Source organism: Anopheles merus, chromosome 2R, assembly GCF_017562075.2.
Source record: "Anopheles merus strain MAF chromosome 2R, AmerM5.1, whole genome shotgun sequence".
NCBI lineage: Eukaryota > Metazoa > Arthropoda > Insecta > Diptera > Culicidae > Anopheles > Anopheles merus.
This window is the reverse complement of record NC_054082.1, coordinates 53626754-53652567: the sequence shown is the minus strand read 5'-3', so window position 1 is coordinate 53652567 and position 25814 is coordinate 53626754. Positions and strand designations below refer to the sequence as shown.

The 25814-nt window shown below is 43.4% G+C and overlaps 1 protein-coding gene and 1 long non-coding RNA gene across 8 annotated transcripts in view; both read left to right on the top strand.

The window, feature by feature from the left end:
* The window catches only part of LOC121588746, a 145228-nt gene that overhangs the window by 34822 nt on the left and 84592 nt on the right, over positions 1-25814 (top strand). The window lies entirely within an intron of this gene.
* Positions 15067-15988, top strand: LOC121588747. Of its 3 annotated transcripts, none has more exons than XR_006004205.1 (3): positions 15067-15235; positions 15302-15421; positions 15501-15988. It is a non-coding gene; the product is annotated as an uncharacterized LOC121588747 (long non-coding RNA). The 3 variants fall into 3 exon arrangements; XR_006004204.1 differs by having other exon boundaries at positions 15302-15430; positions 15510-15988; XR_006004203.1 differs by having other exon boundaries at positions 15302-15430.

Here is a 25814-nt window from a genome sequence, read left to right as displayed (position 1 = left end):
CAGGAACTAAATCAAAAGTGTTTTGTGATGGAAGAAATCCCAAAACGAAGGCCCTTTAAAGGGTTGGTTTGATCGAAACGAGAAACCATTCATCGCTTGATTGTGTGCAAACTGGTGATAGGCTACAGAAGAAGGTTTGAATGGAAATATTAATAGCAGATAAAGGGTTTTAAACATTTTTTTCTCATCTTTTGCCAGATCAGATAAAAAATGCAACACTTTAGCGGTAGGCTCATTTTTTTCATCGCATATTTCGTGAATGTTAAGATGAATTTAAAGGCATGTGAGAGCGACTAAAATTAGCGTCATCGGTTAACCAGGTGTTTGGAATTGGAAAAAAGCGGTGCGCAACAGGAAATATAGAATTGATTGGGTTGTTATAAAGCAGTGTAAGGTTTCGTTGTCAGTGTCCGGTTGAAAATGAATGTGTGATGATTGGACAAACGAGTTTTCACTATCATAACATTGTGTTTATTTGAATCTTTTTGAATTTTTGTATTTGTAGCAATTTTGTATCACAAAATTTTTTTGGCTTATAAATATGGATCATCAGAATTATATGTGCAATTGTCACATTAATTCATACGCTGAAGAGCTTTTGGGGTCTGGTCTTGCACCCGCGAAAACCCCTTTCGCGTACTTTACTAGCTCTTGTGGTGCACGTGGCACACAATTCGCATACCATGAGTGGAATCTGATCTCTGCAAGCTCATCGCTATGTCTAAACCGACTGACAGGAGTGCTCAATATTTCACACTCACGGCCCACATCTACCGGCATGTAGCAAACTGCCCCCCCCATATCTCTCTCTGTCTCTCTCTCTCTAGCTCTCGCGCTGCTCGTCTGTCGCTAATACGCTTATCAAATTGTAGCCGAAATAATAAAATGTGTATTTTTACGGCCGAGCGATTCTGCAGTGAAGTGCCGCCATGATGTGGTTATCGCAGCAGCGGGAAAATACTAACCTCCGGGTGGAGTAGAGTGGAAAACAGGAGCTAATATCCTGGGGCCATGATAGTGGCTGAAGACAGTTCCGTTGGCATCGGTGGGCACCGGGGCGAAAGGCAAACCAGGGACGAGATGAAGCCACCAACACCCGGCACGGAAATCGACTCCCTTGCGGGTGGCTGTGGTTTTTCCTGTTGCGCGCGAGCGTTACATCCGTGGCTGGGCGGCAACCGAGTGCTGTCGTCGTTCGTTCGTTCGTTTGCCGGGGACGCACCGTGAAACCCTTTCTAGTGGGTAGAAACGATCGGTGAAAAGGGAATGTGAGCACAGTCGGAAGCTTCAGGTTTCCGGCTTTTAGGAAGATTAAACTTCTTCCGAGAAGAGCATTCGGTGGGTATTTGCATTCAGTACAGATGGAGTGTGGCAACCCAGGACGGTCTCCTTACCTTGTCCAAATATTCTGTACAGTACAGCGGTGGCTTGGCCATGTTTTGATAGTTGATGGTTTGGGGTTTCCCCCAAAATCGTCCGGCAAATGATGGCACCGATTGGATCTACATTGGTTTGGTTGCTGGCTTAGTCTGAACGTTGCGGATCGGAGAAAAAGCATGCAGAACCACTTTTCCAGACGATTTGAAAACGGAAAATGAACAGTTGGTGCATATTTTGATTCGTTCAAGTAATATGGATTGAGGTTGATAGGAAGGGGGTAAATTGGTTTGATTGTAAAGGGTGTAACGTGAAACTTGAAAGTTGATTGGAACTGAAGCAAAAATAAATATTTCTTTTAATTAGATGTTTTTTTTCCTCGAGCGTGCTATATTGTACTTCGCAGCTGTGCTTTATGTTTGCTTTCTGTTTGCTTTCATGTAAGATACTTGTACTAACACACTTTTTTCATCCAGCATATCGTTGTACAAGCCATACATAAATATGAATTTGAAATATGAAAACTCCAAAGAAAACTGTCATCTTGATGTTTTGAAAAGGCGCATGATCGGTATGAGTGCCATTACGTACCATTAGTGGAAGCATGCGATGCCACTAGCCGCTATCAAATCTATCCCGGCACATACTTACACAAACATGAAATGGTCCAGTCGAACAAACGAGACCACACATTAATACGTGGCTGTATATGCACGTGTTTGTTTACCCTTGCGTGTTTATCCCGCCAAGCTGCATCGGACAGGGGTGTTGAGGGCACAAGAGGCTGTCGGACGCGAGCTGGTAAATATCCAGCATTGAAAGCGCACCAAATGGACGCAGGCCCTTGGTCCGGAAATGCGTTTCGGAATGGGACGCTTTGATAGCTTGAAGCAGAATCTTACATGATTGAACGGACCGAGCGAGCTGGTGCCCATATTCCGACCGCTATGTGTTGTTATACGGTACGCCTGGATGTGGAATTCAGATACAAACTGCTATCGCTCCAGTCCATTTATTACTTCATAATTGCAATCGAGGTCTGCCGACGTTATAGTAGCCGCTCTGTGAGGGAATGGTTTTGTATTTCATGAGATGAGAACAGCATCGAGACGATGCTTGCTTGCTGTTGGCGGACGTTGGCGCAAAAGATGGCAGAGCCTCGAAGATGTGGAGGTTTAATTAGAAACGGATGCACACGGTTGATGCGATATGCGAAGGGTTGATTTGCGTAGTAAATAGCTATCGTACGGTTGATTAGGAGAAACCGGGTGCGATGGTGTCGATGTTTCGAGTCTCGTTTATTGCTTCCATTCCAGCAGAATGGGCTGGTTTCAGAATGGGCATCGAGCAGTAGCAGAACAGTCGCTACCGACTTGCTGTTCTGAAGTTACGTTCTTGGAAATTTATGAATTTAGGATATACTCGATGTATCATCCCGTGATATTAAGGAAGTTTAAGTCACCCGTACATAAAAGTATGTGGTCAGTCTGAGCTGTGGGGCCAGGAATTTTGCAGACAAGCACAGCAGGCCCCTAGTGTGCGTCCCGCTGCTGGCTCGAGGGACAATAATCACAGAACAAATTTATCTGTCAAGCGCTGGTCCGTTGGTCATAACTCTGTCGGCAAAGTTCCTGCGCTAAGTTGTTTGCTGCTTCGGATCCAGGGCTGGGTCACGGGTTTGACGTTGCAATTTAGATGGGCAGGGAAAACTGTAAAACAAAAACAAAAAATCCAACAGAACAGCAGGGCCAGCAATGGAGTCCAGCGGCCAATCCACGCTATAACTTTTCCCATTTTATTAAGCCTCTCGCTAGGCCGCTCGGGACGCTCGGGTATAAATGAGCCCAAGGCAAAACCGGACCAATGCGAACTACATTTCGAGATGAACGGCCACTTCCTGTACGGTTGCATCGGTTCGGGGTGTCGAGGTGGCAACAGTGAAGGTGGTGGGATATTTTTCTATCGTTTTGGCTTCGGAAAGGAAAGTTTTTCGGGAATGTGGTGGCACCGTTGCACTGAACCAGTGGCAGTGGTTTGACTAACCTCGCCTGCCGGAATTTTGGAGGAACGTTGATGGTCATGTTTCGTTGCAGTTTGTACCGGTGCTTGCACTGCTGCTCGAATACAAATCTGGATACCCGAACACTTTTCCCTTGCTTCCCTTCTTTTTAGGCTTTATGGCGATGGACGTAACGGTAGTTCGTTACCTGGCCGATAGACTGGTTTAGTGTTGCGCAGCGCAGTGTTGTAAAAAGGAGTACAGCAAGAAGAAAAAAAAAGTCTTGTATAGTTAGACTCAATATATAGGGAAGCATTTCGTTTATATTGAGATTTTTGAAGGTGTTTTCAAGGCACGTACATCGTATACATGACATCAGGTGAAAAGGGTACACCGTTGGAAGAAGTTTGATGGTAATGTAGGGGAAAACGGCAAACTTCATTATTTGTATGGAATCAACAATAAAAAGTTTATTTGTTTGTTAATTTTTTTCTTGTTTTTCTGACATTTAATGAGCATAATAACTTTACAAGAAATTAATTTAATTATGTTTCATGATTGCCATCATACATTTCTTGTTTGATTAGTTGATAAAATGAGTGCAAAATTTGTTGAATGAATAGTAACGGACTGAATACCAACACTATTAAACAGCATATTCAATCACTAAATGGGATACAGATTTGTCATACATAAATAAAAACAAAGCACAAACTATAAAATAGAAAAAAATGAATAATCGCGTCTTTATGAGTGTCACGTCCGCGTTACAAGGTGCTTTGTAGGAATCCGTTTCCGTGCAGTCTAGTTGCAGTGTGACGGATGCTCGATGCTGTATCTCGAATGCTCAAAACCATGCATGTGAGGGATGGAATAAACATATTCCTCCATGCGGGCTTGCTACGGAAAATGTGAAGTAAAACGTGCATTACCCGTTGCAGTGAAATTTCCTTTAACTCGAAAAGTCAGCAAAGGAAACGGCTACAGCATCTTCACGCTATTGTGGATGCAGTGGGTAAAAAATCTCGGCGCCCTTTTCGCCTTTTCGTCGAGTCGCACCGCGCACGCGGCTAGAGAGTAAATTTGTTTTTATGGTGTAATTGTGTTGATCGGCGTGTGTGTGTTTTTGTAAACACAGCATGGTGCATTGTTAATGGTGACTGGCATGGTAACCACTCATTTCAAACGATTTCGTTCGTGAATCGCTCGTGTGTGCCCGGATGTGCGGTTTGATTTTGACTGGCTGAGGAATACGAAGGAAAGGAAAAGTTTGCCACATGCCGTGCTGCTTATTATTGGTTTAGTTTCGCGCACTCTTGTGGGAGGCTGTGTGGGTTTGCCTGATGGCGGTGGTAGGAATCCGTGACCATAACGCTTCCCGTGTGTGAAGGGGCACCGTGTTCGACGATGTCACCATCATGCAGTTCACTCAAGACGACGATCTCCAGTCAGCTCGTCGTCGTACGACGCTGTCTCTAATTTGTATAATTACTCCGGCTTTTCGGTTTCTTCAGTGGTACAGTAGTGTGGCAAAAGAAAAACCCAGTCACGTAAACACACAGAAAACATGCAGCAACGTGACGGCAGTATGGTGCATTCGATGCCATCCGCACATCAGCATTCGTTGGCGTCTGGTAGTGTCGTTTCGGTTTGGGCGGTTTTTGGTTGCCTCGGTAAAGTGTTTGGCAAGCGTTTGATGGGATCAGACAGGCGAGGGACGTGCAACCGGGAATGTAGCAGGAAGATCCTGAGATTTGTTTAGTATATATCACTGCGGTAGACAGTATGGATCGCTAGATGGCTGTAGCGGGGGTCACGTGGAAAAACGATGTATATAAGTTTGTACTTGCAGCAAAGCACCACAGCCGCTGCACGTGTCATGCTCCTGGTGTGGTCACAGAGTGGGACGAAATGCATGGAGAAAAAAAACTTTGCCGATTGTAGCGAGCGACATGCATCACCTCGGGGATCTGGGGGCCAATGGGTGTGGAGTGGTCTTTCGGGAGGGTTGTGATAAAGATTTGGTGCAAATGTTAAGTTACACACGAAGACACACACACACATACAAACTCACGAGGGAACCATTCTGTGGCTATGGTGGGTGCACTGAATTGAAATTGTTCAAATACCACCATCCAGTCTTTCATTACCGTTTCCCAAAACCGTACTGTGGCAAAACCCGCAAGTGTGCATATATGTGCGAGCATGTGAGGCTGTATGAGTAAAAAAGTATGTTTGCCGTTTCTCTTTAGAAATTTGGACCAGTTGTTTGTAGGTCGCGTAAGCTGTAGGAAAGTTGATCATGAAGTCACCGTACGGAGAAAAAAGAAAAACACACAAGCGGCGAGCGGGACCGGGCCGTCGAAAATATTGGACTGCAATTTAGAGGATCCGGCTGCTCATTTGTGGTGAAAGTTTTTCAGCACCACAAGATAAAACTTGTGCCGAAGAAGAAGTGAGTGGCGAGGTGAGCAGAAAGTGTGGCATTAGCCCAGAATATTGTGGTTGAGAAAAGTTGGCACCTTCTGTCAGTCAGCCGGTTGTTCCTATCGGGGAAGTTTACCACACTGCACTGAGCGCGAATTGTGTCCTGCCCCCAAGTCTCCGAGTTCTCCCATGGGAAGCCCGGCTTCTGGACAGCAATGAACGAACGCTGGACAGCTAGATAGCTTGAGCGCTGACGAGTTGTTCCCATTTTGGGTTTAGTTCGCTCTCCAAACCCCTCTGGAAATGCCGATTCACTGAAGCGAACGCTATAATCCGTAATTTAATGATTCTTGGTGGGTCGGGGGAAATTGATCATCACACCTGCCACCGTGCAAAGTCGCTGCAAATGCCGGTGGGAAAAGCAGCTTGCACTGGCATCGTACGAGCGAAGCGAGTGATGAAAACCTTCTTAAACATTCACCCAGAAGCACAAGGTGTGCACTGGAAAGGAGTGTTAGGTTGTGCTGGTTTGATAGCTCGAGACACACACACCGTATGACCATATCGATTTTCCGACCCAACGTTCATCAATGAAACGCATTCCGTGATCATTCGAGCCGTTCGGGATTTATCGATTACGTTCAGAGAAATGTCTGGACACAGTGGCCGCTATTGATTGGCAAAACACAAGTGTGGGCGATTCTGTAGCTTTCCCGGCATATGGGATATGCGCCGATCGTTATACGCTACGAGTACCGGTGGTCGCTGATGTCATTAGCAAATGGAAACTCGATGAGGGTCTGTTGGGTCTACAGGGGTGGACACAATTACCTGGAATCAATCTTACTTTAGGCGCAACAACGAATCTCCGTAGAGAATGGAGTGTGTTCCGTTGAGTGGCCCGCAAATCTAACCCTATGTCAACAGTCATCCCACTAACAGGGTGTAGCAAACCAGTGGCTAGGTTCGGTGACTTTAGGAGCAAAGAAATAAGCGAACATCCGTAGACGACGGCAAATGTATCGTACAATGAGTTGTAGAAAAAAAAAAACACAACAACAAAGACCGTCAATCCGCAGAAAGATAAACTTAAGACAGCCCATGTCTAATACCATAGCGGATGCGATGAAGTATCGGGATCAGTGCCAGCGCCCCATCCTTTTATGAAGCCGCTGGCCTACTATTTTTCGATTGTTGGTCCCAATTTGCCCACACCTTATCGTTGCGGGACAGGATAATAGAACCAGGCGGACAGTCCGGGTTTGTGGATGTGTGGGCCGACTGGCAGTGGCCTATTCGAGAAAAGAGACAAATAAAAGTTTTACTGTTTGCACTTGCACTCATCCGAAACCAGCGCTACGATCTTTTTTCGTTCACTGTTTCCAACGCTCGATCTGAAGGGTTTGGTACGCACGGAATGGGGTCCCGGCTGTACGAGGGGGAAAAAGTTAAAAAATAAAAAGGACTATTCTCATGAGGCAGCAAACGGGGGCCGATGGAAATTCGACTAAGAAATCGGTCTTCATTCGTTCGAGCTGCGTTTGTCTGCGTTGTGTTCGAGAGTGTGTTGCCCCCCTCCCCCAAGACGGAAAGGCATCAATGGTCACGAAGGCTGTGTTTGCCAGAAGATGGCTTTTCTTCCCTTTTCGTCCTCTGGCTGGGAGAGGAAGCATGGAGAAGGGGTGGGCCCAAAAGTTTGAAGCTTTTATCTGACTGTTTTGGAGCTTTTTTGCACTCTTTATATCTTAACCTTTTTTCTTGTGTTTTTGTGTTCCTGCTCCACTTGTCTGAGAGGGTAATTGCAGGACTTTTTTGCACTTCACTAACTTCTCTCATTGCATCCCGGGTGTGAAGTTGCGGGGGCAAACCATCATCCTGCTCAGCCCGGGGGAAGGAAGCGTTGGGTTAGGGGGGAACCAACGAAAGTGGTTTGTAGGAAATTAGATTTATGTTCTGTTTGCTCAGGCCGTTTCCCATTTTCCGGGTACTTTTTGTGAGTCTGTTTGGCTTTGTGTGAATGTTGTGTGTGTGTGTATAGCTTTTTTATTCTTCTGTTTCATTTTAGGTTTCGGTGTCATTTTGTTTTAGTTTTCTTTGTGGCCTTTGTTCGGAGAACTCCGTACTGCACGGAGGTCACCAAGCGTGCCTCTCTCTGGGTATGATTTGTGAGGAGTAATTCGAAGGAGAAGAAAAAAGGGTGTCGTAAAACTGTCTATTACAGTATCACACGTTTCGAGTGGATGAAAGTGGAAGTATAAATTATGTTTGAGTTTGTTTTTGGGAGCTACAAATAGTGGCTCTGGAATTACGTCACTTGAGAGAGCTTCCAGAGTATCGCTTGGCAAATAATAATTATTGCAAATGATGAAGAAAGCCGATAAAAGCATCGTCACAATGAGTGTTTCGGGCAGATATGATTAAATTTCCATTGCAGAATGCATAAAAGCGGTGTACAAGTTTGTATTACGTGCAGCTTTAACATGTTTCTCAAGCCGTAATCAAATGCTGCCAAAAATACACTAGTGTTGAGTCCTAAGAAAATGAAAGTCTTGATATTGGTCAAGCGTTAACCAGCCCAATTGTCTGCAAAACCATCTCATACAATGCTACTCCAATACTTATTTTACCACAGTTAAGGACTCTCTCTCTCTCTCTCTCGGTTGCTTAATTGAGCGAACATTCCGTTTCGGCTTCATTACGACGGTTAGCCATCTAGAACGGGTTATCCTACTGGCAAGGGTCTAATGGCGGTTCGTACGAGAGCCATTTTCCGAAATGCTTCGTTCGGAACCCTACGGCATTCGGGCATGTACTCACCCATCCCATCAGGTAAACTTCGTCCGTCTGTGGCGTAATCTCGTTAATTAAGTCCGATACGATTTATTCATTCGCTGGCCGCGAAAAGAGCCTGTGATTGTGTGGTATATTTCCCAGCAGGTGATGTATTAGCTCTCGATGAACAACTTCCTTTCACGTTCCCCAGTTGTCGAACCAGTCGTTCCAGCTGCAATCAGTGTTTCATGGGACTGTCGTCATCACTCCCAGTCCTCTATGTGTGCGGTTTGGTTATTGTGCATGAAGGTGCGTGTGTGACTACCAGCATAAAGCACAGGACGCTCTCCAACCCGTAACTGATTGTATGCGGTTAGCAATAATGGACTAGGTTTCTCTCCAGCACCTAATTACAGCTGGGTGCAGGAGTGGTGCCAATAAAATTACGCAAATTATTATACCATGCTCCGCAATGGGGTTTAATCAGGGTGCGTGCAGAAGTTGGTATTTTGGAGAAAAGCCGTTTGTCATGAGTCGCGGGTCCTTTCGGTTGGTGTTCATTACGGTTGACGTTTTATGAATCAAGAGTGGCCATTGGTGGGTTTTATGAATGGTGGTAAAAATGTAACTCAATTAAATAATTAGCTATAATGTACTTTTTTTTAACACAGCTTGTGCAGAAGTAGCGTGTAGCGTGCGTTGTAGTTGCTACTAGCCAACTCTACCATATTGTGGGTAAGGGATTGAGTTTACTTTCTGAAGTCATTAGTTGGTCAAAAGTGGCGAGAGAAGTAATTATTGATTGATTCCTTGGATTTTTTTTCCAAATTTCCTTCTTCTTTTAGGCTCAACGACCGTTGTCGGTCAAGGCCTGCCTGTACCACTACTTGTGGGCATGGCTTTCAGTGATTTATTTTGATCCCCCCATAGCAGGATAGTAAGTCCTACGTAAGGCGGCACGGTCCATTTGGGGCTTGAACCCATGACGGGCATGTTATTAAGTCGTACGAGTTGATGACTGTACTACGAGACCGGCTTAGCTTAAATTTCCTACATCTTTTTTAATCACTACATCCGATGTAGTTGATTGTAGTAGGATTGTTGTTTGACTTACTTTGAATCCGTCGTGTTATAGCCATTCTGATCGTTTTTATTTTAGCTGGCACGTCAGGCGATCAGATGACGAATTCCTTGTTGTAATTTCTAGTAGGTGAATGTGTCGTTCATTTTGTGATATTTGAATTGATAATGTGTGACAGTTTTGAGTTTAGTGAAAAATGGCACAATTATTGAAATAATTGAGAAAAAGTGTATTGATATTTGTTCTAATTTGATAGAAAGGAGTTTATGTTATTAACTGTTGGACTTAATCGATCTAATTCATTCACATTTTTGTAAAGTATTACCTAAGGCATTATGTTTGAATGAAATTAAAAAAAAAGTTTAAAAGAGCGGATAATAATCACAAAGACAAATTAAAAGGAAGATCAATTTTAATAATAATAATAATAATAATAATAAAAGGAAGATCAATTTTGAGAAGTAGTTTTACAACATACGATTTACAAAGAGCTTTGTTTGAGATACTTACAATTAATCGGTGAAGCTTTAATCAAATAAAGCGATCAGATTTCTCCAATGCTAATCAAGTTAGTGAAAGTCTAAGTCCAAGTTTAAGATTCGAATGAAGGTAAATCGAAACGATGAACAGTACCCAAGAACTGCATAGTTCATGTGCCTAACAGTTGGCCTTGATAGATTAGAATGGTTTACTTACGAACAAAAGAGAAATGCCGAAGTTTTGCCCAATCTTCAATAGCACCAACTAGTCAGACAGGGAAGTAAGTAGAGCAAGTCAGTGTTTTTGGAAAGTTTTCCTCATTTCATTAAGCTAGTTTTCGTCCAAGCTTTTGCTAGTATGCGGAGAAAGAGCGGTGGGACGACTTCCTTTCCCACTCGGGCAATGGGGTGCTTTTCCCTGCCAATAGACCAATTAGTGTGTGTTTTACCCGTGTGCGTTGTTTTTCGGATCAACATGTGTGCCCGAGTTGTGGCCGTGGTACAAGTTTTGCAAGTGTTGATTCCCGGCTTGAAGATTGATCCGTCTCGTTCGCATTGGAAGCCGCGAGCTGGGGATGCTCGGGGCTAGGCGAAGCTAGACAATGGTCAGTAAGTGGATGGGTATGTGTACATAAATCTTCTGTAGCACGCAAACCGCATCACTGTCTGCTCGTTCCCCGGAGGCATTGAGAGGTGAACCGACTGTTTGTGTGGTTGTGTTAGTATGTGTGTGTGTGTGGACGGTGTATCCCAGGAATTAGGCTTCGGGAACGGACGCAGACCGGCGTGCTATGTAGCAAAGTTTTGCCACTCATTTGTTTGCGGAAAAACATCGCCTGCTCGCCAATATATCTGCGTGCGAGAGGAATGGCCGTGTCCAAGTTTAGGTTTGATTTGGTATCCAGCAGGCTTCCGGCAGACGGTGTTCGTTCCCAGCGAGCCAAATACATAGCTAAAGTTAGAAATGGCACACCACTCCCTTCTGCTTGTTCCGAAAGCACCTCCTGTCGCTCGAACACTGTTTACCAACTAATTAGACAGCACTGGAAAGAGTCTCCATCGGGGTGAAGAAGGCGAGGGGAGAGGAAGGGAACGATGCGAACACATACTGCAACTCAACAACTCTCCTTGCGCCCAAACAATCTCAGCCATGCGAGCTTGGACACGAGTACCACTGTGTTCTACATACATTCGGCGTGTCTGTGCAGTGGCGTCCTTCCTGCATGCCGAATTCGTTCCGGAACCATATTCGAGCAGCCTCTGCTATGGAGAAAATAGTGCGCATAAATCTTATGCTAGCTTTTGCGCTTGTTTTCCACCGTACTCGCCGTACGAGAATGTGGATGTGCCGGGGTTAGAATGTTGTTTCGTTGTCGGGCACAAAAACACTAATTAATGACCGAAGGATCCTTATCGTTCGTAGAATGAGTCCGCAAGGGAAACGAAAGGCTTTTGCCCGAGCGACGCAACTCGTCATAAAGTTTGAGCTCAAAGATGGAAGCTGCCAATTGCTGGGACTGTTTGTGTTTGTGTGTTTGCGGGCGAAAGTAGAAAACTTCGGCAAGCTTCGGCGAGTTGGTGCATACAAATTGACAGCGGTGAGTAGAAACGGCAAGGCAGACGGTAAAATGACGTTTGGTGCGTATGTACCGATCGGATGTCGAGAAACCGTCGAAAGGGTTGCACTTAATTAATCGAATTTTTGTTATGTGAGCCAGTTGCTGCAGTCGTTCTGGTGGTTGCGAACGGGGACGTGAGTGCACCATTTCGGGATTGTGTGGGCTGACAGGATAGGGAAATTATGGGTAAGCGGTGTGTAATGCGAGTCATTTCTGCTATGTTTTTATCGCACAGTTAGTTTCTCTGTTTGCAGCAAAAGCAAATGATACTCGTTCCGTTGCCAGGGGAAACCTTTTAAAACGCTCCAGAAAGAGTACGAAAGTGCACTACAACCTTGGTAGGTGGGAGGTGGATGCTGATGGGAGCATCCGCTGGCGGTACCATCGCCCAAGAACGGCTTGATTTGGGGGCTGCGATTTTCGTACCCCGTCTCCATTTAGGGTGGTTGGCTTTTGGGCTTTTGGCTTGAGTGCAGCAGTACGAGTTCGGTCGATGCTGTTTCTGGGTTCTGGAAAACCACATTAAATGGCGAGAAGAGATACGAACATCTATATTTGGGTGTTTGGACGGTTTTCCGCACGAAACACTCTTGACTCGTTGAAGCCGGTGCATAATTCGCATAACGAACGGCGCGCAAACAACCCCGTCGGAATAGGGTGGGTTCGGAATGTATAACCGAGATGTTTATTTAAATTGTCTTCCAAACGGGATGTGTGGTACATATCCAGCTCGCATACGTATTGGTGCGGGCGGTGCATCTAATCGAGATAGGGACAGATAGAGCTCTCGAAAATGTGAAAGTGCAAGATATTTTTCACATAATCACATTCATATTATTTCTACCGAAAGCAAATAAACATATAAACTTTCTGGTGGATAGCTTCGACCGTGCCCAAAAGAGAAGCATTTGAGGCATACAGGCGCTGCAATTGCATTCGGTGCTTTCTTCTGCTTCAAAGCTCCCGTGCAGTGGTGGGCACCGTCAGCGTAACGATGTTGGTAGGGCTTGGAAAACCCAAAGCCAACGCAAACAATATCGTTTCGATGGCTGGTGAAGGATCGCATCGATCCAAGCTCTTGTGTGCCGCTCGTGAAATAGTGGTGGGGGAAGTGGGGGGGTAGTGTGAGGGAAAACAACGATGAAGGTTTTTGTGTATGTATGTATATATTGGTTACGATAGCGCCCGTTTTCTAAAGTTTGCAGACAAACAGTAAACTGGAGATGGTTGAAAGAATAGATACCGCTTCATTCAATTGGTTTACTTTTGTAGTTTAACAAACCACTATTTATTGCGTATAGTATATGACAATGAATATTGTACAATAGTCTAGTATGCAGAAAAAGTGGTATCTATTAGTGGCTTGTTTGATAATAGTTTGCATATTCGTTTGTCATAATAAAGGTTTCATACAATGAGGATAAGAAAAAAAACTAAGCTTTTGCTTGATGCATTAGGGGCGAAAATTGTGACACGTTGTTTACAATAGGTGCCTTAGAGACAAAGTAAGACATAAGTGAGTCAAAGCCAAAATTTAGTGGCAACGACTGTAAAAATTGAAATGTGTATCTAAAAATTTAATTATTAATAGAAAAGTTGAACACATTCTAGGGGTGGTACCGTGGTACAGTCGTCAACTCGAACGATTCAATATTGGGTTTTACTCGAAAGCCCGTCATGGGTTCAAGCCTAGAATTGACCGTCCCCCCGTAGCAAGGATTGACTATCCGGCTGCGTGGTAATGAATTAAGCCCCGAAAGCTTGTATAGGCCGGCAAGTCCGCGTAGGACGTTACACAAAAAAAAGAATAAAACATACACATTACTCTCTGCTCCATTGGAAGAAGAGTCAATACCAAAAATACATAAAAGATTGTTGTGATTTAAATAGCTTTCAGGGATTATGATGTTGCTGATGACGATGCGTCCCATCTCTTACAACGGATTGAGAGGAACGAATTTATCACTATGATATTAATGGTATGGTCGGAATGGTAGGATATGAAAATGGTATACAGCCTACAACACAGCTGGCCAGTTTAGGTCGGTCCATCTCAAAACCTAACACTCATGGACTCATGTCTATAAGGATCTGATCGTCGCGCGCATGTTTACGCCATGATGAGACAAATACAAATTCTTAACGATAATTAAACGGTTCAATCAGGATTCTTGATTAGAAAGGATCAAGTAAATCGAATATTTACGTTAATCGGTCAATCCAATCTGTCGAAGTGTAAAAGTAAGATTTAAGTTAGAGATCATGTGTAAAGAAGAACAGAATACTGGAAGAAATTGATTTAAATATTTCAAGATAATGAAATTGAGACTGTATTTTTGCTGCGATACGTATTTTTGCTTAGCGATAAATATTGATGGAAAGAATGATGAATGTATGCCAGTGTGGCTAGGAGTTACTAAATAAGCTATGATTAACCCACACCAATGAAATGACCAACGACATTTGAAACAATATTTCACCACAACCACACCCATTACGTGTTTGTGTGAGCATGTCTTTTGATTGTCAAACTCCATTTTCGTTTTGGGGAGTGACCGCAACACACATCGTGCATTCTGGATTCCGTTACGAATCATCATACCCAGACTCGTAACATTTGATTTTGTTAGGTATGTAAACTTCGTTCGTGATTTCGCCAATAAAACATGGTGAAGCATAAAGGTTGAAATAAGGTTAGTTGTTAATTATGAAAATTAATCATTTCCGCAAGAATGTTTGCTATGTACAAAACAAAAAATCAAGCAGTATGACAGCACAAAACGCAAACAACACAAGGACGGATTTATGTAAAACTGCATGTTTTGCTACCATTTTGCAATCCGTTATGTGAGTGACACATGAACCTATCTTGACTTTCTAACGTATTGTTTGCGTGTCGCCACGTAACGTACTCCAAGTGATTTATTAGATCCACGCATTCTTAATCTGTGGGTAGGTTTTCTCGTTCAATTAGTGCAAATTGAAGGTGTGCGTGCTTGGGGAAGGAAAGCCACAGTGACTGAATCATGCACACTTAGTCAGTCGGTGTTGGGAAAGATACAATGTAAAGGTTATAAAGAGTTCATGAACGAAAACAAAAACAGCAAAACAAGTGATATTTATAGACGATAGGAAAATCGAAAGTAGTGCAGATATGTGCCACCATTTTGCTGATTATTGCAATGAACCTCAATTCATCTAATTATTGAAGGCTCAATAAAATTACGTTCCGCCTGTTTCTTTCATTTCCTTCGGGCGTATTTCTGCATGTAGAAGGCTATGGATTTTTTGTTCTTCTCAGGATTGCGGAAATACTGGATGAGCGCGTCGCGTGTTTTTTTTTCGCAAAGGCCAAAATCGTCATTTCGGTAATTGCCACTGCGGCATCGCGCTTTTCCCCCGATGGGTTTTAATGTGATTAAGGAGGATTAATAAAATTATGACGTTCGCCGCTGGTACATAAACACAAAGTGGGTTGAAGGTGGGTTTTCTAGCGTGTCCGTACTTCCAGACGGTACAAGTGATGGTGTTTGTTTCTAATTTATAGCTGAAAGATGGACGCCAGAAAGCACGAGATTTGCAATTAAGCGCCGCGTAGCTGGCAAAGAAATTGACCTCGAGCTGCGAATGGTCTTCGATGCTAAATGATTATCGTTCGATCGTGAACGTAAGTTAGGTACTTTCATTTTTCCTTCACGACACTAAACATTCCACCCGGTACTAACCTAATAAGCTTCTTTCTTAAGTGTTTTTAGGGATTGGCGGAACTGAATGCACGGCTGTGTGTAGTAGCAGACGTTATGCTTCCCTATAAGTACCACCCCAAAACGTATGGATCGTGAAATGTATCTTCATCGCTGATGGCCGCGCGGTAGTGTAGCTTTTGTCTCGTGTGTGCTTAGTCACGTCGGGCAGTCTGGGTAGTGTTATTGTTATTTTGTTATGAAATCGAATCGATTCGATTGTTTCGGCTGCGGCTTGCAATTGTCAAAAAATCTGAAGGATAAAATGGGAAAGTTATGTTTCGATTAGGATGATTGTTTTTATTTTGTTAGCATAAGCACACCACCAACGTTTGTCAGACATTGTGTCCGGCAGAGCCTTTGCTTTGTAAGAACGATTGTGTAGAGCTTTGGTAAAAAAAGCTTGAGAACAGATTCAGCTGTCACTGTTACAGCCTAGAGCGTTTTGTGGGATACAAGATTCATGTAGAGGACATTCTGTTGGAAATGGATTGACGATATTTAGGAATAAAACATACAACATGGATTTAAAGGACCACTTCTGAATGGCTACACAAACAGTGCGTTTTTGAAGCTCGTAACAAACGAGTAGTTTCCTGCCATCAGAAATTTTCGACACCAAACCATACCTTCTACATGTCCTTCAATCTCTACTCGCTAGTCGATGTTTAACAACATCGTTAGGCCTGACACTTTAAATCGTTATGATGCGTAAACATAATTCTCTGCGCAATCGAGTTTTCCGCACGTAATTCGCTCATTCTGACGGACCCATTTTCTACTGCACACCCTTCAACCATAAAGCATACTTTTCCGACTCATGCTGGCACGGGTGCTACTCCCACCAGCCGTTAAGATAAAAGCCTCACCTATTGTGCTGGTTCTTGCGCAATGAATTACAACCACGGGTACACCCAAACAGGCCCACTTACACAAATGCGCTCGGGTCGTTTCGTTTTAGTATTATTAATACTACTATAACCGAAACTATTTGTGCATGTTAATTTATCGTCTACCCCGTGCACCGCCACCAACAGCACAGGCCCGGTTTGGCAGGGTAGTTGTTGTTTTCGGTTCTTTAGTTCATTCTGCCACTCATCTTAAGCGGTTTCAGAGCGGAGAATGGCAGCCCGGATGGGTGAGTGATGTGCGAGAGCGGTTGATGCAGTAAATGGCGAGAGAAAGCGGGCAGGAAGAAGAAAACTGCATTGTATTATGTGGTGGGTTTTCCTCCTTTTTTATGACTCTCGCAAACGTGCGGCCTTTCGAAAGGGATCAGTGGCGTATTGGGTACACACAATGGCGAGATCATCCTTTTGGTCATTTATCCAATTTTGCAACGCCCTCCGCATTAGCTAACCGGCCGGATGCGTGGAGGAGCAGTGTGTGCCTGTGTGCTCCGGTGGATGATGCACATTACGAACCGGATTGAACAAGGTCTGGGCGCGTCCAGCACTGATGCGAACCGGGATCGTCCGTCAGGGTGCCCGGACAGGCCAAGTTCGGACTGGTCGAGAATGACAGACTGTCATGTGCATGTGTGTGTGAGTGTGGAGCTTTTATGAGCCGAACGATGGGTCGCGGGATGTACTACACCATCCGGTTCGGTGCCCCTCTCTCTCTTTCCACCCTTAGGAGCACCGTTTCAGGCTGGGGATGGTTTCGGGCCATTCGTTCTACTTTAACGATAATGTACCATTCGGCCATTCGGCCATTGTGTCTGGCAGTGGTCGCCATTGCTGCGATGTGCTGATGTGTTCATTGTGCATGTACTACGGGTTGAGGTTGATGTTTTGCAAGAAGGGAGCGAGGAGGGCCGGGGTCGAAAACGCCATCAAACGTTTTTGTCCGGTGAAGAACGACAGGACGAGGCACGGTCGTTGTAACTGTCGTTTTATGGGGCTGTGAGCACGTGATTTACCCCTGACAGGAAGGTCCAAAGTTTTGCTAGTTTTGCTCATCCACAAAGTGGCCTATATTACGGGCATGTTTTGTTCGCTTGTTTGTGTTTGAGAGGTCATGGCGGTTTAAAGATTTTTGCAACCCTACTCCCCAACAGTGATTTATAAACCTTGAAACGATGGGGAAAGGGAAAGAAAGTAGCGTTTTGGAGAATTAGAGCGTGAATTAAAAATACTAAAAATGAAAGAATATTATGGATCATACAAAAAGAGAAAAAAATACATTCAATGAAATATCAAAAATAATGAACAAGCATGTACATATTAATTGAAACTTCAGTAATGAATAAACCTAACAATACAATTTTTTAGCAATGCAGTGTAATACTCAACATACAATGACCGACGATGTTATTTCACTATGAAACATGTTATTCCCATGACAATTTTATGTGAAATCATTGACATATGACAAATTGGCATTCTAGAATATAATCAATTTGAATGAAATCTGAAACAGAATCAAACAAAGCATTAAGGATTTTTCAACTGTAACATTTCGAGACCCCATTAAGGTCGTGGATCAAAGCGCAAAACTTATGACGCAAATTTATGATAGTTAAAAATCATAGAATGAGTCCCAGTTCTGTTGAAAATACTTCTAAATAAATGCCCAGTAATAAGAAACAGTTCTAAGAATTGTTGCTTTGACACGGTTTTGGTAGAAACTGTGTTATCAAATGTTCGTTACAGTATTGATTGGAAGTAAAAATAAACGAGGTCAAAACAGATTTTACTGATAATACAGCAAGCAAAAATAGAGAAAAATCATTTGAGCGATGAAAAGCGTCATCGGTCATTATGATGCTTATTTAATGTTCCCAGAAAAATGATCTAAACTAATCAAACGAAAAATGTCCTTTCACATTTCATTCAATAGATTCGAAAGTGAATAAACAAATAAAATTGCCGAGGAAATTAAAATTGCAATGCTAGATATACAACAGTAAGAAAATGATCCACCTTCTTTCCAGTAACATTGCCCGTATCAGATTTGGTACGATTTTTACCTGTGGAAAGCAACACCGGAAACAGGAACGAAATTATTCTACTGCATCTCTTTCCACTTAATTTCATCTAAAATCGTCTAATCAACTTCAGGATATTATGGTACCAGTTTCATTTCCCTCTTTACTCGGCTTTAGGACGGTGCCAAATGGGGTTCCAAAGTCTCATTGAATTTCAACTGTCAGCGTTCGTGCTGGAATCGAGTCCAATATGGAGTTTACTGCTGCAGCAGTTCCTTCACCGAAATTCACCGCCCTCGTCGGCAGCTAATTAAAATTATTTGCAACGCCTTCCTATGCCGGGAGGAAGACGTCGATGAGGTGTTGCCGTTACCATTTCGCAATGTTGAAACTTGTAAAAAAAGTTAACGCTGAACAACAAGAATGGAGGTGCGAAGATAACGCTTAATATGATCAGAGATAGAGAAACAAATGGATGTTGAAAATCTTCTGCTGAATTCCCGAATCCCGAACAAATATCATGCTGCCGCGTCAGTGTCCCGTGCCAATTTGGCTTGCGAATGTCGCGTAGGTAGCGTGTTCCTATTCTACCAGCAGCAGAAATATAATACGTTGCGGATTTTTAATCATTTCCATTCGTTCCCAGGTCCATATCGGCGCTCGGGAATGGATCGTCCCATTCGGGTGCAAATGTTTGTTTAGCGCGCTCATTTCGTATTCGTTGGTTGTTTACTTTTCATTGTGTCCCCGTCGTTTCCATTAGCAGCTTACCGTACGCCCTACTACACTGCCCTACCCGCATACCGATGGCATTCCAATGGGAATAAAAATGGTAAAAATTATGAAAACAGAGATTGGCTTTTACATCGCGTTGGCGCTGAGAGAGTCTAGCTGGATGGGACTCGGGAGTTTGGATTCTTCATTTCTGCTGAAGGAAGTGAAATATGAAAAACAACACCCTCCCCCTTAGCTTCCGTGCATCGGTGGTGTGGGAAGCAGAATCACGGAGAAGAGCCACGGTTGCGCGAGAATAATGACATTAAAAGCAACGGGCGGCACAGGAAATAGGAAAAGTTTTCAATTTCTTTATCGCACCATCCAAAGGACACTTGCCTTCGCTTGACGCGATCGGCAATGATGAGCTCCACACTGCGCCCCAAACAGTGCCGGTAGTCGCTTGATTTGTGAAGGGAAAATGAGCTTTGAGATCCGTTTGTGGAGACAATCGTCGTTAAAACGAGCCGCAAGACAACCAAACATGTCGGACGAATATTCGCACGCCGGAGATGGGTTTCTTTCGTGGATCGCTTCTTGTCTGCAAGATGCTTGGCAGTAAAAAAATACGTCACACACATACACACAGCTAAAACAAGACCCCAAAAACCTGTAGGAAAGTTTTTCGGGAAAGTTTCAGCTCACCATGGGACAGTGAGGATGTGGAACGGATCGGTAGATGGGTTTTCGTGGTCACAATAGGCGAGGGAAAATGCTTTACGTTGTCTGAGATTTTTTGCGCTTGGCTGCATGCCTTTGGCCCAAGGGGAGTTGAAGGATGGAAACAACTCGAACAGCTTCCAGCACTTCCAGGCGCTGGTGCAAAACTGACACTAAAAGCAACACCACCGCCACTACCGACACCACCTCCACCGCCATCAGCACCAGGCACCATCGTCATCATCGCTATCACGACCGGCGGCAGCAGCTTTAATTTAATTAACTCAGAACTCGGAGGCTACTTCGTGGGGCCCACTCGTTGGGAATTCGTTCTTTGAGTGGCTCAATTTCTCATTTAAATTTCAAAGTTTTCCCAGCGTTTGGTGCTTTGGTCGAGATAGTTTTTCGTGTGGAGGGCCAATTTTTTAGTTCCTTCCCCCCCCCCCCCAATCTGCTGAAAATTACTTACTTACCCTCTGTGCGGATGTACTTTCCAGGGCATGGGAAAGTAATGGGGGCACTTGACCTTGGCAGTAATGGAGTGCTATCACTTTTGCAATGTAACTGTTTGAAATGCTTTAATTAAGAGGGAAAGCTTCCTTCGAACAATGGTTTTGGGTTGAAAAAGATGCAAGAGTTCGGCTAGCGGGAGAGTTTAAATATTTTTAAGTTTACTGAAATCATTCTTATATTATTAAATGTTTAAAGTTTATACATTCATTTTACAGTCATTGTGGAGACGTTATCAACAGCACTCTTTCTTTCGCCCGCAGTAAATTGTTATTATTAAAAACAAGCGTTTTTTTAGCTATCTTTAAGTTAGAATTTTATTGAAAGACGCTAACAAATCCGTCACTTGTCTCGGGCTAAGGCGAAAGAGTGAACTTTCTTCTCTCCCGTAGCCCCGATCGTGAGCCTTCGGGAGTACTCGGCCCGATCAGTGTTGGACGTTGTCCACACTAAGCATTTGTCGCGTGGCCCTCTGTTGGCAATTACAGGGAACAACGCCTTCTGTGCGAATCGGTTGTTAATAATTATCAACAGTCATAGAGCATTGCGGATTATCTATATGGGATTTAAAACGAGTCGTTTTTTCTATAATTTCAAAATATACCCATTTTTCTACGATTGGTTGGGTCCATTCCGTTTCACGTAACATTTTTATTTTGGTCAGCTTGAATCAGACAAATAAACAAAAAATGTTCTTTGTTAAGATTTTCCTTGATTGGCTTCACAGTTTTGTTGGATTCAATGTGTCAGTTTGACACACAAAAAAGCATTATGATGATTAATAATCTTAATTAATTAATGATTAATAATCTTAATCTTAATTAATCTTAAAACATCGAAATTAATCGAGAAATAGTTTGTATTTCATTGATACTCAATTTTATAAAATGTTGGCTCACTAAGTAACACACTCATTTGGCAAAGCCGATCAAAGAGAAAAGCTGATCAATTTTTTGAAAAAAAAAACATGTTTGGTACTTTACTAGATTTATAAAAAAGATCCAATGATATGGTTCAATTCTTTAGATTGATCGTTGGTATTGTTCATGATGAGACTTTATTACGACAAAATAAATATAAGACATTCAGGTTCTGCGGCTCTTGAATATACTATGGTGGTTTGTTCTTTTCGATGTAGGTTCCGAAAGGAACGAAGAATGTTCAAGTAAGACAAACATGTCTACCCTGCAGCCGTTCCATGAACCTATCTGGGACCAGAACTACTACCACGTAGCGCAGCATTTACGCAATCCCACACAACAGTTAGCAGCAACAGTAACATGACGTTGGGAAATTGCCCCAGTCTTTACTTTTTATCAATAAACTCACCATCGATAGCAATGAAATGGGATGAAAAATGAAACCGGTGCTGCTGCTGCTGCTGTTTTTTCATTCTTTTTGTTTCGTTATACCACAAAAGTAGAGATTGCAACCTTACCCCGACATGCAGCATACCACCACTCGATCGTGTGTAGTGATGTTGAACGAGTTTGGAAAAACATGTTTATTTCCCCGATTGCGGCATTCCTGCCTGTGGATGCAAAGGGGGTTTTCCATCGGCACTTCATTGCTCACTCACCCGCACAAACGATGTCCGAGCGTGGTAGCCTCAGATAGCAATGGATACCTACAAGTGGACACACGTCTAGGCGACTCATCAACAAGAGCAAGTACATACGACGCACGGGATCAACGCTCATCGTATCGGGAAAAACATGCAATAGGAGGGATAGTGCACGATGAGCACTCTCCGAAACGTTGTCATTTTTCCGGTTGCTTTTACATTCCTCCTGGTGATGCTGGGCCATACCAGGCAAGGTAGAATATGCTGGCATGCTGATGGATTATGCTGGGGTGTACAAATTGTTTTGAACGGGTTGATCGAATCTATTAGATTGTGCCGTTGTACGCTTCTGCAGGGCATAGTAGAGAAAGCTTGTAAACAGTTTCGCTAACATGTTTATACTAATAGTTCTGGTTGTAGTTAGACTGAAAAAAACTCTTAAAGGATTGCTGTAGTTTTTAAATACATTTTTTGTTCAAACTGTCTATACTGAACGAAAATGAACTGTGTGCCAAGAGCAAAAAATGATAATGATAAATATTGTTGAAAAAAGATTAGGACACATTTTAATACCAAATCAAAACAACTATTTTTACAAGTTCTTTGCTCATATTACTCAAGTTAATTGATCAATAAAATATAATAATGTATATAGAAAGCAAACTTAAACAACCTTTTCTCGTCTTCTTTATTTCGCATGTCATTGACACTTCATATTGATTGGTTCCTTATGACATGAATTTCAATGCCACAGCATATTGCAAAAACTGTGCGTAGCAGCTGGATGTGAGCATATGGAAATAGTGTGTAAACATGTTTCACATACAAGAGGTGATGATTGTTAGCTTGCAAAAGTGTTTATCATTTTATAGTACGCATAACAAACCTTTTCATACTGCTATTTTTTAATGGGAAAAACCTAATTAATATTAAAACATCCAATCTATATGTACATTTTGTATAAGATTATTCCAATAAAAGTTAGAAGACAAACTTAATAATAAATGCTTCAGGATATTATTATAACTTGTTTCGGAATTTTCGGAGCTACCTATTCAATACAAAAAATACAATCAAGTTATATTGTGATATCCCCTTCAAGTGAACGAATTTTCAATAGATCCATGCAACAGGTATACTTGCTTCAGCCCTAGACAGATGATAGGTGGAAAATCTTCATTCACTTCCGTGTCGCTAATGTAAAGCACCATTAAAAATCTATTATGGTCTGCAAGTTGTTATTGTGCTTAGCAGCAAACGAAACGACACTTCACCGTATTACATATAAAATGAAGGGAAGCAAAAACTATCTGCAAAAAAGGTTACACGAAGATAACGAGGCGCTACACACAGTTATACGACGACCTCAGCCATCCTGAATGAGGGTTACTTTAACCTCAGGCGTATATGTTTGTGTGTGTGATTGCGTATATGTTGAACCGTGCGCATCATCTCCTGGAGTCCCGGTGTCGAAAAACGTACGAGCATGCTGGCATACGGTATGTCAACGACTAGGCTTGCCCGTACCTACTTCAGCCGTATGTCGTCTTACGCTGTCGCAATTCGTGGTACAACAAATTAAATGTATGCACACATATTTTGAGTAAAATGTAAACATACTTAAATTTTAACTCTTTACATCGTTCCGCTGCTGTTGATGGTTGTTGGAGAATTGGAGCGTTTGCTACCGTTACCATACATCCTGGACCGATGCGGTACGGACAGTGAGGATGATACCGTTGCTGCTGCAGGCCCACGGCACAGACCACCAGCAACCGAGCGCTCTGAAGCGGCCAAACATTTGACGAACATGCTTTAGTCGTCGTTTGCTGTTCGTAAACAGTTTCATTCGCACCCGTCCCAAGTGCGGTAACGGGGACGAAAGTACCGAAGGTTTACGGAAATCTGTCTCCCCTCATCGTCGGCTGTAATACGGCACTTGAGATGCTCTCGGAGCATGCATCTAATGCCCACTTGGTACCGTTTCATGGTAACGCGAAATGCAAAGGCACTTCATCCGAGTGCCGTGGGTGCATGCGGAGTCCGTTTGGGTTTGTCATTTTGGACACACTAGTGGGGACGGTGGGTTGGCTTGGGGAAAGATTGCGAATGTGTGGATGGATGCTTTTTCTTCGGCATCGGCGAGCATGCGAAAAATAGTGGCTTTATTTTCACGGGCGTATCATTCCGCAATGGTGGCCTGTCAGTTTGGCCAAAGCAAAAAGTTTTATCAAGTGTCATCCAACCAACGCTTCTGGATGTTGATTTCAACGCAAGCATTGCAAATCTAAGGAACGCTTTGGATGAGGAGTGGTTTGAGGGTTTCTGAGGCATCTTCCTTCGGTTGAGGGTTGACCGTCGAAGGGCGCTCGCGGTGAGTGAGTTGTGACATAAATGGGTCGCGAGAACGGTTGAGCAGGAAGCACACAAGAATCTGTATGTATAACGCGGGCAAGCCTGGAGTGCAAACATTAAAACCCATTTACGGGAAAGTTTTTCTTCTCTCTTTCATTGAGGTTGCGGGTTTGAGATCTGCTGGTTGTGGCAGCAGTTCGTATTTTGAGCATATGGCAACGATTGGTCACAAGCTGAAGAATCGTGGTTATCGTGCTGGTTTGAAAAATGTTCGCTCACTTTCAAACACTCCCTAAAAAAGACACGCGGGCTCATAAAAGTTACATCATGCGCACCTTTCACCCTTTTGGGAGCCGCTCTCGGTCTGTACACGATGCTCTTTGTTTGTCGTTGTCCTGCATGTATCTGTGTCAACAGTGTTATTTATCGTGTCACACCGGTACCCCAACACAATACACTGTTATACAATTTGAACTTTATTTAATCCTTTTCCTTTGGAAGTTCGTTCTGAACCCGAGCTATGGATAGTGGTCTCAGAACGTTTCAATTTAGTAAATGCCATGTCGATGCTGTGGTTCTTGGAAGATAGCCTCCCAGGAGCCTCCGCCCGCTTTGGGTACTTGATTATGCTAGTAGTTGTACGTCAGCTGCATGCATCTCGAAGGTTGGTCAAAGTTCGAAACAAAAGAGAGCCCTTGTGACCGAAGTGAATCAAAACGAAAGAATGGTTGACGTACGAGGATGGTAAACAAATTGCTTTGGTTCCTCAAGAACTCGTCACCATGTTCCGTTGGGCGCACTTCAGATAAAGGAACACTCTATGGAAGGTAGTGTACAGTGTCGCCCATTTGGGGTATGTCCTTACAAACCTCCACCATGCTGCTCGTGGAAATGTGGGGGCAAAGGCTCTTCTCTTTCCCGCCCCAATGTTTGTGGCAACTTAACTGTAGTGACATAACGGTAGCCACGAAATGACCATGATGGCAAAATGGAGGCTAATGGCCCCAAATGGCTCATTTGCTGGTGTAGATTTGGCGCTGGTTGACATCGTCACACGGAGGAGTAGTTTTGGGGCGGTATCTTCACTCGGTGTGTTCGAGTTACGTCACGCCATGGCTTCAGCTTGGCCCCAGCCGTGTGGTACGAAAATGGGCAATCTATTTACCAGCACTCTCCAATCCCCAGAACTGTTAGTGGTGTGCGACGAGGCTGACATGACTTTCCCGGGCCAAGCCTCATGCAAGAATGTCATGTTTTAGCGAATGATTTATCCTTGTTTTAAGCACAAAGTGTCCTCCCTCCACCACGCACAGAAACACGCATGCAAGTGCCCCATAATGGAACTAAACTAAAGGTGCGCTATAAAAGACCTGTCCGCATGGGTAGGAGTGCAAAAAGTTATTCACAGACAAGCGCACCTCTATTGTAGGGCGTGTTGTGTTTGCTGTTGCAGAGTACAAACTGTTTTGCAACTACAGCAAGGTGCGGTCCCAACACGATCGGAAATCCATTACGTGTGCGGTGA